At 41.2% G+C, this 18,720-nt stretch overlaps 2 long non-coding RNA genes across 2 annotated transcripts; both read left to right on the top strand.

The window, feature by feature from the left end:
• The first annotated feature begins 1,275 nt into the window (after window positions 1–1,275).
• Window positions 1,276–2,838, top strand: LOC139063355 (uncharacterized). Its single transcript, XR_011516736.1, has 2 exons — window positions 1,276–2,674; window positions 2,755–2,838. It is a non-coding gene; the product is annotated as an uncharacterized lncRNA (long non-coding RNA).
• A 5,108-nt stretch (window positions 2,839–7,946) lies between these two features.
• On the top strand, window positions 7,947–8,548 carry LOC139063381 (uncharacterized). The gene is made up of 2 exons (XR_011516752.1): window positions 7,947–8,384; window positions 8,465–8,548. It is a non-coding gene; the product is annotated as an uncharacterized lncRNA (long non-coding RNA).
• The last annotated feature ends 10,172 nt before the right edge of the window (window positions 8,549–18,720 follow it).

Raw genomic sequence — 18,720 nt, 5'->3', positions numbered from 1 at the left:
TTTGAGCCCCGGCTGAAAGCTGGTGTGAGAGCAGCCGGATCTTGTCCTGGACTCCGTTTGCCTCAGTGAAATGGAAAATAGGAACTGCGACTGAGGTTGTAATCCAGTCTGCATGTGCGTACGCATGACATCCCACCACGACGAATAAAGAACGGGAATGTGGGTTTTAATGGGATTGGATGTGCGAACCACTATGTAAACTCACTGACGATTGTATTGTTAAATATTTCCATGGTGCAGAAAGGTACCCGTGTTAATCATCGTTATAATTGGCTAAAGGAATCCAAAACGTTCTAAAAATTCACCCTTTGTCAGTTCGTGGGTTTGTGGGTTGCGTCTCATTTCGGATTGTGCAGGACTGATAACTGTAGTCCTGTGGTGTTGTTATCGTTCGTTGCTGGTATTTGAAATATTGATGTCGGCTGTTGCATCACGGACATCGGGCGTCTGTGAAAAGCTGTGCTAAAGTGTTAAAACCCCAGCTGTGAGCTTTGATTCAGTGGATATTTGCATGTGTGTGTGTGTGTGTGTAAGGCTTAACTGCAGTTCTGAGCATCAGTGTGTGTGCATATCTGAGTTTTTGGAAGTTTTGAACCGGTTCTGTTCTGTCGGTTCTGTCTGTCTGTCTGTCTGTCTGTGCATGTATGAGGAAGTATGAATCTAGAGGTACTGGAAGAAGGGAGCGATATAATTCTGCATAATGCAGTGCATGAGACATATGAAAAGCTTGGTTTAAAGTACTCTGACTCCATCCTATGTTCTTTTAATTGCAGTTAATTGTATATTGGGTTTATCTTTACTTTTTACTTTCTGGGAGTGCAAATTTTCCCTGATATTCTGTTAAATCTTCATTGGATTTGTTTTTCCTTTTGTTATAAAAATCTGCTGTTGCTGGGAGACGTCTAACCAGTTCAACTGGTCAGGAGAGGTATTTCTGAAGGAAGGTGTCAAACCTGTCATGCTGAACAGTTGATCAGATAAGTGTTTTCTGGCTCTGAGCCAACAAAGGTTTGTCTCAGATCTTTATCAGTAAAGGACAAAAGAGACAGAAATGTTATATCTTAGGGTTAATTGTTAAAGCTCTGTTAATTTTCTTTTGCTGAGACAGTCTTTTCAAATCTAATGATTTATATGTTATAATTAGTTACTGTTGTTTGAGTTTATTCAGTTTGGTTTTCTAACTCCTGGAGTGATGTATTTACATCTTTTCTTTTACTATGACTGTTGTTTAAATGTTTTGTTTTGCCTATAAGTGGTGTAGGGTGGTTTAATACATCATGGAACATGAATTGATGAATGCACTTTAGTATAGTTTGCTGATAACTATATGAGTTGATTCCAGCTTAGGGATGATGATGATAAATTTCAGGTGAATTTTGGCCCCATTAATCCAAACTGGACTGTATACTGAATGGTTGTTGCTGAAGATGTCAAAAAGCCACAATGACCCTTTTGCACTTTCTCACCGCAGGCCATAGAACCAAGGAGTTTGGGGTCCTGTTGCACGTGATACTACCAAAATGAGGTGTCAAGGTCACTCATCTCATCCCTCCCACTGCTCATACTGCTGAGAGGGCCACTACATCATCGGATGGAACGCATGCAGGCTCGCCGAGGACGGCAGATAAGTAAACAATCTGCCTTAAGCTTGCAGGGTCAATCCACCATGTCGCTGCTGATGGTGGGGGATCGCACTTTGCTCTGAAACTGCCCCTCAGCATCTGATGGAACGAGAGGAAATAGCAGCAGTTGGGAGGAACAAAGGAAACAACACCTGGTGTTTGAGACCCATCCTGGGTCGTCCACATGACACTGTGACCTGCCTCCAACGATGTATCCAGTACCCCAAATCTCCCATCTGGTTTCATGGCTCCCTGTCCGAAAGACATCCCCTCACCATCTCTCAGAATGTCTCTCTCTCTCTCCTGCCACACAACTGGTGTGGCCCAAAGTGCAGGTTGGCTCTCTACCCCCCACTTCACGTTGCTTGAAGATGGGCGTCCTTACGAGGACATTTGAGCTGAAGAAAGAGAGTCTGGGTCCGTGATGACCCTACTGTTTCATCTCGACGAAAGGGCAACACCATTCTATGGAAGACATTGTTTAGCTCAAACTACAGTTTCCAGTCCACGGACAAGGCCTTTCACCTCAGCTCTGTCACAGTTAGAGCTACCAATAACATCAATTTTCCCCCTCTAGCAACTTCCTGAAATACAACGGATGGACTGAGTTGGCTGGTATCTGATAATTGCTATCAACTCGTGTTAAAGTTTCTTGCACCTGTTATGGTTATCTTAATAAAGCTAGGCACACAGGATAAAGTAGATTTTGGTGTTTGGGTTATTGTTAAGCTAAAATCCTCGTATTGATTCATAATTCGTGTTCATTGATTATTGGGTTAGTGACATCTTATTCTGTGTGAATGCTGTGAAAACATCATTGTAAAATGCTTCTTTTTATTTTTGATGAAACCAGAGCTCGTGCTCTTATTTTGAAAGGTACACTTGCCTTTCTCGACAACTTCCGGTTAGCATAACGGGTGCACTCATTTTTTTTCTAACGTATGAAAGGAAGCTGATATATATGCTGAATACGTTCAGATTAATATAAGAGACTAACAGCAAGCAAAACTTGTTTTCTCCCCTCCCATTCGGAGCTACAAGCAGGCAAAGTGGTTAGTAGACTTTGTAACCTTTATTTGTGATTTATGTGTTATATTTATGTAAACATATTGTTTATTCTGTCGGTTTGTAGTTCTACGGTGGTTTATGGTGCTGCATGATGCTAGCTTTGCTAGTCAATAACGGCACAAATAAAGAACGCCATCTGTAAAAAGAACTGGAGTCCTCGCATGCTTCGATGGGCAGCATAGTAGAACACTTCACCACGCAAAGAAAAGGTGAAGACTCCATATGAAGAGCGAAGTGTGCCAAACCGTTGAGGACGTCGGGTAGAGGAGCAGTCTGCAGTTGAAGATGCATCGTGTCATCTGGTGAACGTTGTGTTGAGAAGATTAAAGGAGCAGTATGGACAAAGCTTAAAAGGTGGACACGTTAAAGTAAACGGGTTAGAAGTAGCAGAAAGATCCAGAACTGCCACGAACTTTTCATCACACATTCCCTCGTGTGCATCTTAAAGGAGCAGCGAAGCTTCCCTTCCACTTGGTTACACTGCAAGAGCTAAGTAACTTTATAGGCAAATCCACTCAAGTAATTTGATTAGAAAAAAAATATATATATATAATAAATAAATAATATTATTAAGGGTTTATTCTCTAGGTTATGCATATAATTGCATTGTGTTTGCATTAAGATTGTGTGGAGGTTGCTGGTAATTGTATCACAGGAGATTCTTATTTGTGTTTCTGCCAAATGTGCTGTTAACATTTATTTTAAGTTGTTTACATAAGAGTTTAGTCACAAGTTAAGCTCAAGTTAATGATAGAAAATTGATCAACCTTTATCTGTTTACTGAAATTCATTTTATTCCTTTAGTTTACAACTCTAGTACATTTATAGGCTTAAAAGTACACAGTCAGTATGTCACAAAGGGGTGATATTGAAAATATATGTACTTCACAAGAGAAAGCTGATATTAATCAGCAAGTAGAAGCAACTACAAAGGAAATGCAAGCTCAGGTTGAGTCACATAAGCAAGCTACTAGTGAGACGGTCACATCAACTGCACTAGACTCACTGTCTCAAACTAAAGATCTCCCACATTCTGCATGCATTAGGAAAAGTGAACGCATGCGAACGCTCACTGAAAAAGGACAAGCTTTAGCAGATGATCGACTGAAGGATCTGAAGGCACAGTTCAACAGAGCTTATGAGCGGTGGAAGCACAAAATAAATGGACTGAAAAAGGCCATAAAGTACAATGATGATTCTGAGCTAACGGAGATCATGAGTAAAATAAATACAAACCAAGTTGAGATAGATAATATTTATCTAAAAATAAGAGATACTGTACATCCAGATCATCCAGATTCAGAAATCCGCAGAATCAACGATACCTGCCAATCGCTCACCAAGGTTGCAAATAAAAAGGCACAGAAGTTTCTCATCAGTGATGGTACAGAAGTATCATCCTGGCCCGATGCAGAGTCTGTGTTTGAAGCTACAACATCTAATGTCTCTTTATCTTCAGGAAAGACCAGACATTCAAAGGAGTATTCGTACAGGTCACAAGATGCTAGACAAGCTGCAGCAGAAGCAGCTGCCACAGAGGAAGTCCTAAAAATAATGAAAGCTCAACGTGACTGTGAAAAAGAAATCTGGAGACTTGAGCAGGCAGATCAAGTGTTGGCGGCTGAAAAAGAAGCAGAGGAAATAAGGCAGAAAGCTGAAAATGAGGCTGAGAATGCAAGGAAAAGAGCTCAGTTTATTGCAGAAAGTGCAGCTAGAAAGATGAAGGTTGAGGAGAAGAAGAAAGAAGTTGAACGATTAGAGGAACTTAAAAAGCTTAATGCAGCAAAGGCAAGGCTGAAAGTGTATTCTGAAATTGTTCATAGTGACGATGAAGAAGATCATCTGTTGCCACCTCCTCTACCACAAAATCCAGCACTTTCTCAACCTCTTAGCTCACAAGAAAGGCATCCTCAAATCCTTCCAGCAAACCAATCTGTAGCTCAACAACCATACCAGGTTACAGTCACTAAAAGCTTTACTCCTCATTCACCAAACTATACCTCAGTATCTGTGCCACAAGCATCTTCATTTAATAAACCAACTGTGAACTATCAGCCCAATCCCATTCTAACAGTTACATCAAACAACCCAAATGACACAACCAATGAATTGGTTAAAACATTAGCGGAAGCTATCACTGCAAATCGAATCCCAATTCCTAAACCTGCTGTTTTCACTGGAGACCCCCTGAAGTGCACTGATTGGAAACTTTCTTTTTCCACTTTAATTAATCAGAAAAACCTTCCAAACCAAGAAAAACTGTTCTTCTTACGCAAGTATGTTGGCGGTGCAGCAAAAAGAGCTATAGAAGGTCATTTTCTGGTTGGTTCAGAAACAGCTTATAATGCTGCCTGGAACGTGCTCGAAGACAAGTTTGGCAATCCTTTCCTGATTGGCAAGGCATATCGTGATAAAATACATTCATGGCGCAAAATTGGCCCAAAGGAAACTGTGGAGCTCCGTGAGTTTGCAGATTTTCTGAGCAGCGTGGAATCAGCCATGCCATATGTACAAGGATTACAAGTTCTGAATGACTGTATGGAAAATCAAAAAATAGCACAAAAACTACCAGACTGGTTGAGCTCACGGTGGAACAGAGCAGTCGTTACTTTCCAGGATGAAATCGGTGCATTTCCTGACTTTAAGTACTTCGTCTCATTCCTCAACAAAGAGGCTCGCATTGCTTGCCACCCTGTTACATCTTGGCAGGCTATGAATCTAAAGGGAGAGAAATCAAGGTCAAGCGAGCAAGACATAAGAGGATCTCCAAAAGATAAAGTTGGTGCTAAGACATTCACTACAAACACAAGTGAAAGTAGATAAGAAGTGTCTTTACTGCAAAAGGCCACATCACACTCTCCATAAATGTTGCAAGTTCATCGAAAAACCACTTGATGATAGAGTCAAGTTTGTACGGGAAGAGAAACTCTGTTTTGGTTGCCTTGAGAATGGACATCACTCCAAGGTCTGTAAGTCTAGAAGTACATGTGACACGTGTAAAAAACCTCACCCAACGTGCTTACATCAAAATCGTGAAAAAAGGGAACAGAAGCAAGAAACTAATCCAAAACAAACTCATTCAACTGAAAATGACAAGGATGGGTCTGAACAAGATCAACCAAGGGTAAACAACCAAGACAAAGACAAGAGTTTTAAACCAAAGCAAACACTTGAGTCAGATGGAGCTACTTCTCTAAGGATTATTCAAGAAAGGGGCGGAACTCTCACTTCACCAATTGTTCCAGTCTATGTGTCCTCATTGACTCAACCAGACAAGGAAATACTAGTGTACGCTCTGCTCGATTCTCAGAGCGACACTACGTTCATCTTGAAGGATGTAGCCGACACACTGGATGCCAAGAAAAATCCAGTAAAGCTCAAGGTGTCAACAATAACATCAAGAACAAAGGTTGTATCCAGTGAAAGGGTGACTGGTCTGGAAGTGAGAGGCTTGAAATCTGAAGTTAAGATCAAGCTTCCAGTAAGCTACACCAGGGAGTATATACCGGCTAACAGAGCTCATATTCCCACAAGTGAAACCGCAATGTCCTGGCCTCACTTAGAACATCTTGCAGAGGAGATGTCGCAAGAATTAGATTGTGAGGTAGGTTTGCTAATCGGTTATACCTGTTCTCAGGCTCTGGCTCCAAGAGAAGTCATCCATGGAAGTGGAAATCAACCCTTTACACTCAAGTCTGTGCTGGGTTGGAGCATTGTCGGGTACAACAGTACCATCAATGATTATGAAGATGAAATAGGTGTAAGTCACCATATCATTGCTAAGCAAGTCATACCACTTACAATGCCTTCCTCTGAACTCAAGTCAGAAGTCCACTTTTCTGCTAGAACCCAAGTTAAAGAAGTTATCTCCCCATCAGACATGATAAAGGTTTTTGAGTCAGACTTCTCTGAAAGAAAGGGTGGAGAAGCTCCAATATCACAAGAAGACTTGCGGTCCCTTGCAATACTGAAAGAAAGTATAAATCAGAAGCAGGACGGACACTACCAGATCAACGCACTAAGCCAAGAGGAAGAAGTCAAAGGGAACAAGTCAACTTGTCTCCAAAGGCTAAGCCCATTCTTGGACAGAATGGGTATCTTGAGGGTGGGAGGACGATTGACCCAAGCCGCACTTCATCCACATGTCAGACACCCAGCCATTCTTCTTAAAGGACATCATGTCTCTCGTCTCATACTCAAGCACTGTCATGAGAAGGTGTGTCATCAAGGTCGTGGAATGACAATCAATGAAGTTCGTGCGAATGGCTTCTGGATCCTTGGGTGCAATGGTGAAGTCTCTTCCTTTATCTTTAAGTGCGTAAAGTGCAGGAAGTTCAGAAGGTCTAACCAAGAACAAAAAATGGCCGATCTTCCCCCTGAGAGAATGGAAAGTACACCTCCGTTCACGTACAGTGGAATGGTCTGTTTTGGTCCATTCTACGTCAGAGAAGGAAGGAAAGAGCTAAAGAAATATGGGCTCATATTTACATGTATGTGCTCAAGAGCCATCCACTTAGAAGTATTGGATGACCTTTCTTCTGACGCCTTCCTGAATGCATTGCGATGTTTCATTGCAATAAGAGGCAATGTGAGACAACTTCAAAGAGATCAAGGTACCAATTTTGTAGGTGCAAAAAATGAGTTCCAAAACATGATGAAAGGACTACCAGAGGAACATGTGAAAGAACTTGGGTGCAGCTTTGTGATGAATCCTCCTGCTTCCAGTCACATGGGCGGCGTCTGGGAGAGGCAGATCCGCACTGTAAGGAGTATCCTCACCTCTATCCTCGACCAATCTGCAAGTCGACTTGACAGCTCATCACTGAGGACATACTTATATGAGGTGATGGCTATAGTGAATAGTCGACCTTTGACCACTGTCCATCTCAATGATCCATCAGGCCCGGAACCTCTGACCCCCAATCATATCCTCACAATGAAATCTTCAGTCATCATGCCCCCGCCTGGTGAGTTTGTGAAGGAAGATTTATATCTTCAGAATAGATGGAGGAGGGTTCAGTTTCTATCAAATGAGTTCTGGACCAGGTGGAAAAGGGAGTATTTGCTCAATTTACAACAAAGAAGAAAATGGACTACTGAGAGACGGAATGCTAAAGTAAATGACATTGTCTTGCTGTTGGATGACAACCTGCCAAGAAACCAGTGGAAGTTGGCAAGGGTGGTGGAAGTCTTCCCAGCTGCAGACAACAGGGTTAGAAAGGTCAAGCTGTTAGTAACACATTTTTGGACAACAGAGGCAAGCGCACATCCCAGCCACTTTATTTAGAAAGAGCCATACATAAAACAGTGCTATTACTTGAAGCAGAGTAAAGGGTTATCTTAAGAAGGTGCCTTTGTTTACTGTTGGTAGTTTTTTTTTTTTGTTTAACAAGTTATTGTATATAGTTTAAATGAATCACTTTGTGTGATTGGTGGGAGTGTGAATGCTGTGAAAACATCATTGTAAAATGCTTCTTTTTATTTTTGATGAAACCGGAGCTCGTGCTCTTATTTTGAAAGGTACACTTGCCTTTCTCGACAACTTCCGGTTAGCATAACGGGTGCACTCGTTTTTTTTCTAACATATGAAAGGAAGCTGATATATATGCTGAATACGTTCAGATTAATATGAGACTAACAGCAAGCAAAACTTGTTTTCTCCCCTCCCATTCGGAGCTACAAGCAGGCAAAGTGGTTAGTAGACTTTGTAACCTTTATTTGTGATTTATGTGTTATATTTATGTAAACATATTGTTTATTCTGTCGGTTTGTAGTTCTACGGTGGTTTATGGTGCTGCATGATGCTAGCTTTGCTAGTCAATAACGGCACAAATAAAGAACGCCATCTGTAAAAAGAACTGGAGTCCTCGAACGCTTCGATGGGCGGCATATTCTGATTTGTTAAAACAACAAAAAATGAACATCAGGAGGGATTGATAGGTATTTTTAATTGTTCGTCTTTGTTGTGAAATCTTTTCCTTTGTTAAATGTGTTGGGAAAAACCCTGACCTTACTTGTTTTTACGTTTGGGTGTTTTCAGAAAACACCTTTCGGCTGGAGGGGTTTTCCATTAGTTAAAGCAAGCTGGTCAGACAGGGAATTTCACATTACTAGAAACTTCTCCTGTGGTTTTTGTAAACTTCCTAAAGGCAAAGAAGGGTTGTTCATAAATTGTGGGTGTGTTTTATGTATTCAATAAATTGACTCCACAATCTTTGGGACTTTGTGAGAGGAAAATGGCTTCCGTGTTGTATGGTCTGATTCTCTCTCACCCTCTGCAGAGTGTCACACTTTGCAGAGTTTGTTGTCTGTTTAAAGGTTTGTTACAATTTACCAAATTAAGAATCTAATCCCTCTGTGTGTGTTCTAACATTCTTTGAGGTAATATAAGAACAATAAATTAAATTACCCAACAGCAGGAGTGGGTGGCGCTATGTATTCTTTGGGTAAAACCAATTGAGTCTAAGACATTACTAAAGGCTACATTGAGGCTATCATTTTCAATGTCCACATTATCAGTATTTACCACCAAATCAGATAAAAAATCAGAAATCTGATCCAAAAACTCAGATTAAGGGCCTGGTGGACGATATAAAACTACAAACAAGAGTGGTTTTACAGTTTTGCAATCTGGATTAGGAAAACTAAGAATAAGATGTTCAAAAAAACTGTAGCTATTAATTGGTAAGAGATTGGATTGATTAATAAGTTCGAATGAAAAATGGTTGCTACTCCTCCTCCTCGCCCTGTAATTCGAGCAATATGAAGATTTAAAAAATTAGAAGGAGTATAACTAACTAACTAAAACTTTATTTATATAGTGCCTTCACATGGCCAAAGGACCAAACAAAGTGCTGCACAGCAGAAATAAACATAAAAAAAATAATAAAAACATACAAAACCATTTAAAAACCAACAAAAACATGCAGATAAAATCTAGGTGGGGCAGCAAAAAGTGCAAACCCATCCGTTAACAGGACTCTTCTTGAATAAAAGCTAATGAATTAAAGTGTGTTTTCAGCTGGCTCAAACTTGCCGAGCGTGGTGGCCTGTTTAACACATGTAGGTAGCTCATTCCAGAGCCTCGGCCCCAGCACCGAGAAAGCACGACCCCCTCGAGAATGTAGTCTGTGTTTAGGAACGACCAACAGTCCTTGTTGTGCTGACCGAAGGTTCCTTGCGGGAACATAAGGATGGATCAGATCCGCCAGATAACGTGGCGCCAACTCAGTTAAACATTTAAAAACAGCCCACATACAAATGTAGCCTCTGAGAGGAGGACCAGATTTTTAGATTCAGAAACAAACAAGTTCAAAGTGCCAGATTATACCACCTGGGAATGTTCCTGTGACTAAAATCAGTTAATATTTAACCACTGATAATAAAAGCTGTATTTAAGGCCTGGGTTATTACAGAAAGCACAAGTCTGACCTGCAAAAGCCGACACTGGTGTAACGTGAGGAAATATGGGTTTTCTGTGCCAAAGGTTGTATTTGCCCGGCTGGGTCAAAAGCTGGGTCGCACAGAACTTTCACCCACAGATAAAGACCTTCCCCGCCAGCGAGTCTGCAGCAAACCACAACATCTAACACCTGCAGCTTCCCGAAGAAGGAGTTCTCATGAAATCTAGTCATAACAAAACAAAGTCTTAAACTTCCTTTTCATTATATTCAATGTTGAATAATCATTTTATCATTTTGCTCATTATAAATGTGTTTTAATCAAATGAATGATTATTATGCTTTGGGTAATCATAATGAACTATAATGAATCAATACTTAATTAAATAATGTGTTGGGAGATGTTTGGTGATGACCTTCACACTCGCTCACACAGGTCTGCATTCACAGTCACTCCAAAACACATTTGCTCTGACGCACAAGTTTTCTTTGGGAAGAGAAGTGGCTTTTGGTAAGATAGTCAGTTCGGTTCAGTTCGAGTTGGACTACGAGAGAGAGAGGACGTGTGAACAAACGCCAACGGGGAACGGAGCCGCCGGCTCCTGCCCCCCCCCCCCCCCCCCCCCCCCCCCCCCCACACGCTATTCCTGTCAAGCCAGACAGGATAGCTGAAACGCCACCAGCTAACGCAGACTCGTCCAGAGTCTTTGATTTCTGAGTTAATTTAAACTTGAGAAAGCGCATCTGCCAAACGCTTCATCAACGTGTACCGAGGTCATCTCTGGACCGGAGCGTCGCACACCTTCGTCTCCTCTGCCAGCCAAGGTGTGACCGGGATGAACATCTTCCGAGTCCGAAAGAGGGTGCGAAAGTCGGTGAGGCAGTCCACGACCAGATAGCGTTCTGATGCATCTTTTCTAATAAGAACTAAGTTTAATTCAAACCATCATTTTCACTCAGATTCACCTTTTCTCTCCCTGAACCAATCTCACACATACACACACGCATTCATAATTCCATCATGCTCAAATCTTAGCACATCCAACACAAGGTCTATTTGTGCAAGCTTAAAATATCAACTGTTAAAGGTTGTCCAACAAGGTTGCCAGTGTTGATTATTTTTCCTATGTTTGTCATTTCAAATCATTAGTTCAAATTGAAGAATTAAAACACTTACATTTCAAACTTGTCTTTTCATTGAACTGAAACACAGACACACGGATATGATCGTCAGTTTATCGATGAAAACAACCTTTGAGTCTTCTTAACACTATAAAATTTGGTTATCAATTTATTAAAATTAATATCTCAAATTAATATGTAGAATGGTTCCTCTTTAATAAAAGAGCATAAACCATTACACTACACTGGAAACAAAGATGCCTTTTCTTTTTGCACTTTTCTTGTTAATCTGCTCTCTTACTGAGGCTCAGCTTCCGCAGCCTGAAAATGAAACAAATTCATATTTGAAGCCAGCAGGTTCCCATGTAGAAGCAGGAAATTATGGCAAGCCAAATGAGCATTTATTCTGATATCAGGATATCAGCCAGCATTGTCATGAACATGTAAGCCATTTCTGTCCACTAGTTAACTAGTTAGACATGTTTGTGTCAACTAGTTAAATAGTGACAGCCTAAATGTCAACTAGTTAACTAGTAAGGCCTAAATTCTCTCTAGTTAACTAGTTAAAATGTTTCATATCTTACTAGTTAACTAGTATTGCTCAGTGTGTTCACTAGTTAACTAGTGGACAGATCAATGTCCACTAGTTAACTAGTTAAAACACATTTAGTTTTTACTAGTCAACTAGTAAGGTACAAAAACTTGTACTAGCTGACTACTGAATGTAAAAATCCCACTTGTTAACTTTGCCCAATTTGGCCAGCCGCTTGAGCATTAATTCTGATATCTTGTCAACAGGTCAACTAGTTAACTAGTGAGGGTCAAACTGTACACGCTAGTTAACTAGTGAACACATTTTGACCTTCACTAGTTAACTAGTTGACACAAAAATGGCTCATTAGTTAACTAGTAAAGGCCAAAATGCATACCAGTCAGCTAGTTGAAGGTGATTGTGTCTCACTAGTTAACTAGTCAGGGTCAAAATGAGCCCACCAGTTAACTAGTGGGAGATGGAAATGTTCACTAGTTAACTAGTGAACACATTTTGGCTTCACTAGTTAACTAGGTGACACAAAAATGGCTCACTAGTTAACTAGTAAAGGCCAAAATGCATACCAGTCAGCTAGTTGAAGGTTTTTGTGTCTCACTAGTTAACTAGTGATGGCCAAAATGTGCACACCAGTTAACTAGTGACAGAAGAAATGCCCACTAGTTGACAAGTGAACACATTTTGGCTTCCTAGTTAACTAGGTGACACAAAAATGGCTCACTAGTTAACTAGTAAGGGCTAAAATGCTACCAGTCAGCTAGTTGAAGGTTTTTGTGTCTCACTAGTTAACTAGTGACAGTTCAAAGTGTCCACATGTTCACTAGTGAAGGCAAAACTCCTAACTAGATAAGTAGTTGGAGTAGGTCAGTGCCACTAGTTAACTAGTGAACCATTAATGAGTCACTAGCTAGCTAGTTGATTGTAGCAGGCTCACTAGTTACCTAGTTGATGCATCCATTGTCCAAACTAGTTAACTAGTGAGGACATAAATGTATACTAGTAAACTAGTTCAAGCCTACATTCACACTAGCTAGCTAGTTGCACAGAATTCTAATTAGGAGGCAGAGAATTTCTCAAATTGAGGCTTTCTATTGGCTCACTATGTTAAAATAAAATAAGACAACCAATCACAGTGTGGAATTTTGCAAAATCCCACCCCAAACATTTGCATGCTGCACACAAGTTAACATGCTGGCCAGAGGAACCTCAGCTAGTGAACTAGTAGTGGCTTCAGTGTGACACTTACATGTAAACTTGTGAAGGCGGAACTGCTCACTAGTTAACTAGAGAGGGTACAAATGTCCACTAGTTAACTAGTGAGGTGCAAAATAAGTGTCACTAGTTCACTAGTGGGCCCCAAAACACCCACAAGTTAACTAGTAAGGTGTGGATATGCTCACTAGTTAACTAGTGAGGTGCAGATTTGCTCACTGGTTAACTAGTGCACCCTTAAGCGCCCACTAGTTAACTAGTAAGGTGCAAAAAAGCATCACTAGTTAACTTGTAAAGTGCAGATATGCTCACTAGTTAACTAGAGGGCCCCAAAACACCAACTAGTTAACTAGTAGGGTGCAGATTTGCTCACTAGTTAACTAGTGAGGCGCAGATATGCTCACTAGTTAACTAGTGACGTGCGGATTTGCTTACTAGTTAACTAGTGAGGCGCAGATATGCTCACTGGTTAACTAGTGAGGTGCGGATTTGCTCACTAGTTAACTAGTGAGGTGCAGATTTGCTCACTAGTTAACTAGTGAGGTGCAGATTTGCTCACTAGTTAACTAGTGAGGTGCGGATTTGCTCACTAGTTAACTAGTGAGGTGCAGATATGCTCACTAGTTAACTAGTGAGCATACCTGCACCTCACTAGTACCTCACTAGTTAACTAGTGAGCATATCTGCACCTCACTAGTTAACTAGTGAGGTGCGGATTTGCTCACTAGTTAACTAGTTACATCTAAAAACATATACAAGCTGACCATTTTTGTCCACTAGTTAACCAGTGGAACAATTGAAATTTCACCACTTTACATGTGTGGCAGTGCAGCAGCTCACTAGTTAACTAGTGCCAGAAACACAAATTATGCATATTCTAATGAGAAGGCGGGCAGAAGACTCCTGTTGGGTATAAGAATCCCACCCAGTCTAAAACGTATGTGCTGTGGCCTCACAATCACATACTGATGGGTGTCCCTGAGCGCCACGGCCTGCACTCATTAGTCATGGTTTGACACCTACTGGTTGGTCGTTGTGGCGGGTTCGAATCCAGCAGATGGCATTACGCAATTGCTGTAACATTATTTATTTTCTCTTTGTGTTGTAATGTTCAAAGTTTTATTGTTTTACTGCTTTTATTCCCCCCTCCCAAATCAAGTAAAGCACCTCGTTTGGTGTAGTGTAAGGGAGATCAGTTGGCGAGTTCAAGTCCCATTGAGGAGAATTTGAATTTAGTGTGCCAGTAATTTTATTGTAGTTCATTTTTGTTTGGTATTGAAAGTTTGGTATTGAAAAAGGCTATATTAAAAATAATTATATATATATATATATATATATATATATATATATATATATATATATATATATATATATATATATATATCTCCATCCATCCATCCACCCATCTTCCCAAGAAATAGATCAAATGACACTGAGGGAAAAAACTGTGGTTATTTTGGAGAGGGTGCTCGCTGCAAAACCACAAAGGCGGAGCTGCACCCCGCCCATTCACGCAAACTCAGCCTAGCCCACTGACTTCCGTTTTTGTTTTCAACTTTATCGCAAACTGACCTGACCCACATGAATTACGGCTGTTACTAGTTTACAGTCGTTAATGCTATGTTCTATGCTCCAATTAAACAAGATAACTATAACTTGCTACATGACAAAGACTGAATATATCTCGAAATGAAAAGGTTTCTTTTAGCGAATATCTGCCTACAGCTGGTCTAATAAAAGTGGTGTACAACAGCACTTCAGTCTATTGAATGGCCTCTGGTAGTCTAGTGGTAAAATCGTCTCAGTTGGTTTTTGCTTTCCCCTCAGCTGATGCTGGTTCGATTCTCGGTGGGATCGTCAGCAGTCTATTTAGCCAGCTGATACATTCAATTTGTTTATATTTTAGTTGTAATGTTTATTTTCAGCAAAATATTTATGTCGCTAAAAGTTCTTTGAATTTGGTAGTTCCTAAACAGCATTTTAGTTGAAACTCTGCTCACAAATGGACTCACACTGGCTAAATAAATGAATAAATAAATAAAAAAACACATTATATGTTAAACGGTATACCAGTAAATTGTTGTAAACATAGTACTGGCAAGTGTAGCTAGAAATGAAGAAAAGAGGTTGTAAACTACCTAAAACTTACACTACTGGGAGGCGAAACAGCATGTCAACCTGACTCCATAACCACTACACCACCACATCTGTTATAAATCAAGTGGCGTTACATGTAATTGTGCTTCCCAGTGTGTCTCTGAGATGGGATGTATGGTTTATTGGCGGTGTCTCAGTAGAAGTCATTTCAGAAATAATTTGTCAGAAAATTCACAGAATATCCAGATTTGAGAACCAAGACCAGACCCGCTTCGGGGGAGGAGACCAAATTGAAGCAGAAATGGGAGGAAAATGCATGAATGAGGCTAAAAATGGCTTTGGCGTGGTTCTTATGAGGAAATGACAATATAACATGATTAAAAGTTCCAAAAGTTAGATTTTTAATTATATGGAACCTTTACAAAAACTGTTCAATTAACTTCTCAACTCCGTCCTCAATCTCGCATTTTTTAGCTACAACACCCTCTTTGGTTCCAGAATGCTATCAAGTCTGACAACTGGAAGGAATTAGACTGACTCTGATGGAATGGGCGGGGCTGATTCTGGAATGGGCGGGGCTGACTCTGGTGCAGCTCCACCTTCTGGTGCAGCTCCGCCTTTGTGGTTCTGCAGCAAGCACCACTTGTTATTTTGAGCTAGTACCAGAAGACAGTGTAACCTTTTTTAGTTCTCTCCAGTCAAAACAAAACTTTAGACTTTTTTCTTTTTTTAATTTAACAGGGAACAGCAATCAATTGAACAGGGAACTGCAACCAGTAGTCACACAACAAAATAAAATCACACAAACAAAATAAAGTTACTCTCCTCTTTTCTTGGTGTCTGAAAAGGGCAGGGAAAACCATCAGACTCCAGTCACCCATCGAATGGACTCTTCACCCTCCTGCCCTCTGGGAAGCGCTAAAGGAGCCTATGGACTAAGATTACCAGGTCCCGAAACAGTTTCTTCCCCACAGCTGTCAGACTCCTAAACTCTGCCTGCTGACATAACACCCCAAACCAGCAGCACCCTACATAAACTCTGTAGAAACAAGAAAGCCCTGCAAATCGATGCAGAGCGTCGCGGGATATGCCTGACTGGTCATATATATTACCTCTCATGACACTGACCTCTGACACTATGAGCTTGTGTATGTGATGAGTTTATTTACCTTTGATAGGGAGTTATGACCTCTGATTTTGTCAAAATCCTTCAACCCGTTCAGGAGATATTGCACACAAAAGCCAAATTTTCATATATACGGCTTCACACAACCTTGACCTTTGACCCTATGAGGTTTTGTAACTCATGAGTTTATTTACCTTAGATAGGGAGTTCTCACCTGCGATTTGGTCAAAGTATTTCAACCTGTTCTGAAGATATTGCACACAAAAACCAATTTTTCATATATACGGCCTCACACGACCTTTACCTTTGACCCTATGAGGTTGTGACCTGATCAGTTTATCTACCTTTGATAGGGAGCTATCACCTCTGATTTGGTCAAAATCATTCAACCCGTTCAGGCAATTTTTGATATATATATATATATATATATGACCTCACACGACCTTGACCTTTGACCCTATGACCTTGTGTTCCTAATCAGTTCATGTACCCTTCATAGTAATAAAATACACAGGCGAGGGTCCGACTCTCTGGAGGATGCCATGTTGGATTCTATGTTTATTTAGCTGTATTTATGGTTTTGCTGGTGGTTTTTGACTCCTTTGAAAACTGTGCAACAACACTCTTCTTCTTCCTTTTCTTGTGTGTTATTTGGCGGATGGCACTCAACATAAAAAGATGCATTTCTCAAACAATTAATGTATTGGAGCGTGAACCAGAGTCATTAATCTCATATCCTAATTTGAGAGTTACAGCTAGACTCCAGAGGGTTTTGTTGGCTGTTACACCCCTCTATGGGCTCAGCTAGGAAGGTGAGGGGAATAAACATAAGATGGACCAGTCTAACAAAAGGTGACCCTCGTTGGGGAGAAAAAGGCTTGTCCAAGCAAGACCAAACTCAAAGTTTCCTTTCAAGGATTTTATTACAAAAAGAAAGTACCAAAATAAGGGCCAAAAACCCTTACCAAACTGAGTTTAAACGAATAACTAAAAATGTCCAGAGGACCAACCACTCTTAAAATTTATCTCCTTTATTTAAAAAGGGAATGAAACAGCAAAAGGGGAAAATCCCACCCTTAAATTAACCAAGGTTTGTCTAACAGACAAAACCAAATGCTGAATTAACTTAGGTTACCCAAACAACAAAAATAGCTCAGGAAACTGAGACTTCAAAAGGGGAATAATCCCCACCTGGTAATTTAAACCACAAGATGGTCTAGCAGACACACCAAAACCAAAATTACCGCTTAAATGCAACTATCCCAAAACACAAAAGGTTCTATAGCTGCTTCTTTACAAAAAGCCAACAACAACCTGTTAACTGCCAACGGGGAGAGAACAAACGTTGCCTCTGCAACTCCAAACATTTCTCTCCCCTGATGAGCTCCAGCTGGCCGCTTTTGAAGGGCCGGCTGATGAGATAAAAAGTCCCAGCTGCTTGTGCCTGCCGCTCCGGCGCTCTCCATGGTGCTGGAGTAAGGACAACATCCCAGAGCGTAGCTGTCCGTGGTGCTGCGCTGCTGCACAGGGAACGGCGCGGAGCACACCTCTGGGCTTCAAAACGGCTGCGGCCGTAACATCCCCACCCTTAAAAGAAAAAAGGAGGGGGTGAGATAAAGAATCTAAAACCATACCTAAGACACCACCATCTTTTTTCTTAAAACGCAAGATGCATTTAAAACTCAACAGTATCCTCCATTTACACACAACCAGGGCATCCCGCTAACTACCTATGGGGGAGCTTCTCTAACTCAACCCTTGCTCTTCATGCGGGTTAAGGCGGGCAGATTAAGCACATGTGTGGGTGTACACATACAAACCAGCGACGACGAGGGGTGGCCCATTGGCAAGCCCGTCCCCCATCACCCTGGGGTGCTCCCGAGATGTCTGCAGGACACAGACAACACTAGCCTCTTGCCGCAACCCTAGAGAAAACAACAAACGGCAACACCCTAAAGAGGGTGAAGCCCTTGTGCCTACAAGGGGCCCTGGAAGGAGGAGTTAAAACAAATTGTATGCATCTGTGATATGTAGTGGTTATTGGACGCTACAGGTTACCAAAACTTCTGGACAACCCATCAGCAATGATGTTGTTAGTCCCCTTCTTGTGTCGAACCTCGATGGCATATTCCTGTAGGATGAGCGCCCACCGCATGAGCCGCTGGTTCTGGTTATACATCCTACTGAGGAAAGTCAAAGGGTTATGGTCTGTATACACTATTGTAGGAGAACAACTGGAACCCACGTAAACGTGGAAATGCTGCAATGAAAGGAGTAGAGCCAATGTTTCCTTTTCAATGGTGGAATAGTGCAGTTGGTGTCGGTTGAACTTCTTAGAAAAATAACAGACCGGATGAGCAATACCAGCTGAATCTTCCTGGATCAGCACACTTCCAGCGGCTAGAGCGCTGGCATCAACTTCCAGCTTGAACGGCCTGGTCAGATCGGGTGCAGCCAGGACAGGAGCAGAGCACAGCAGCAGCTTGGCAGCCTCAAAAGAGGCTTGGCACTCCGAAGTCCATT

The sequence above is a fragment of the Nothobranchius furzeri genome, chromosome 15, assembly GCF_043380555.1.
Source record: "Nothobranchius furzeri strain GRZ-AD chromosome 15, NfurGRZ-RIMD1, whole genome shotgun sequence".
NCBI lineage: Eukaryota > Metazoa > Chordata > Actinopteri > Cyprinodontiformes > Nothobranchiidae > Nothobranchius > Nothobranchius furzeri.
Note: the sequence above shows the minus strand (reverse complement) of the source record. Positions and strands in the feature narration are given on the sequence as shown.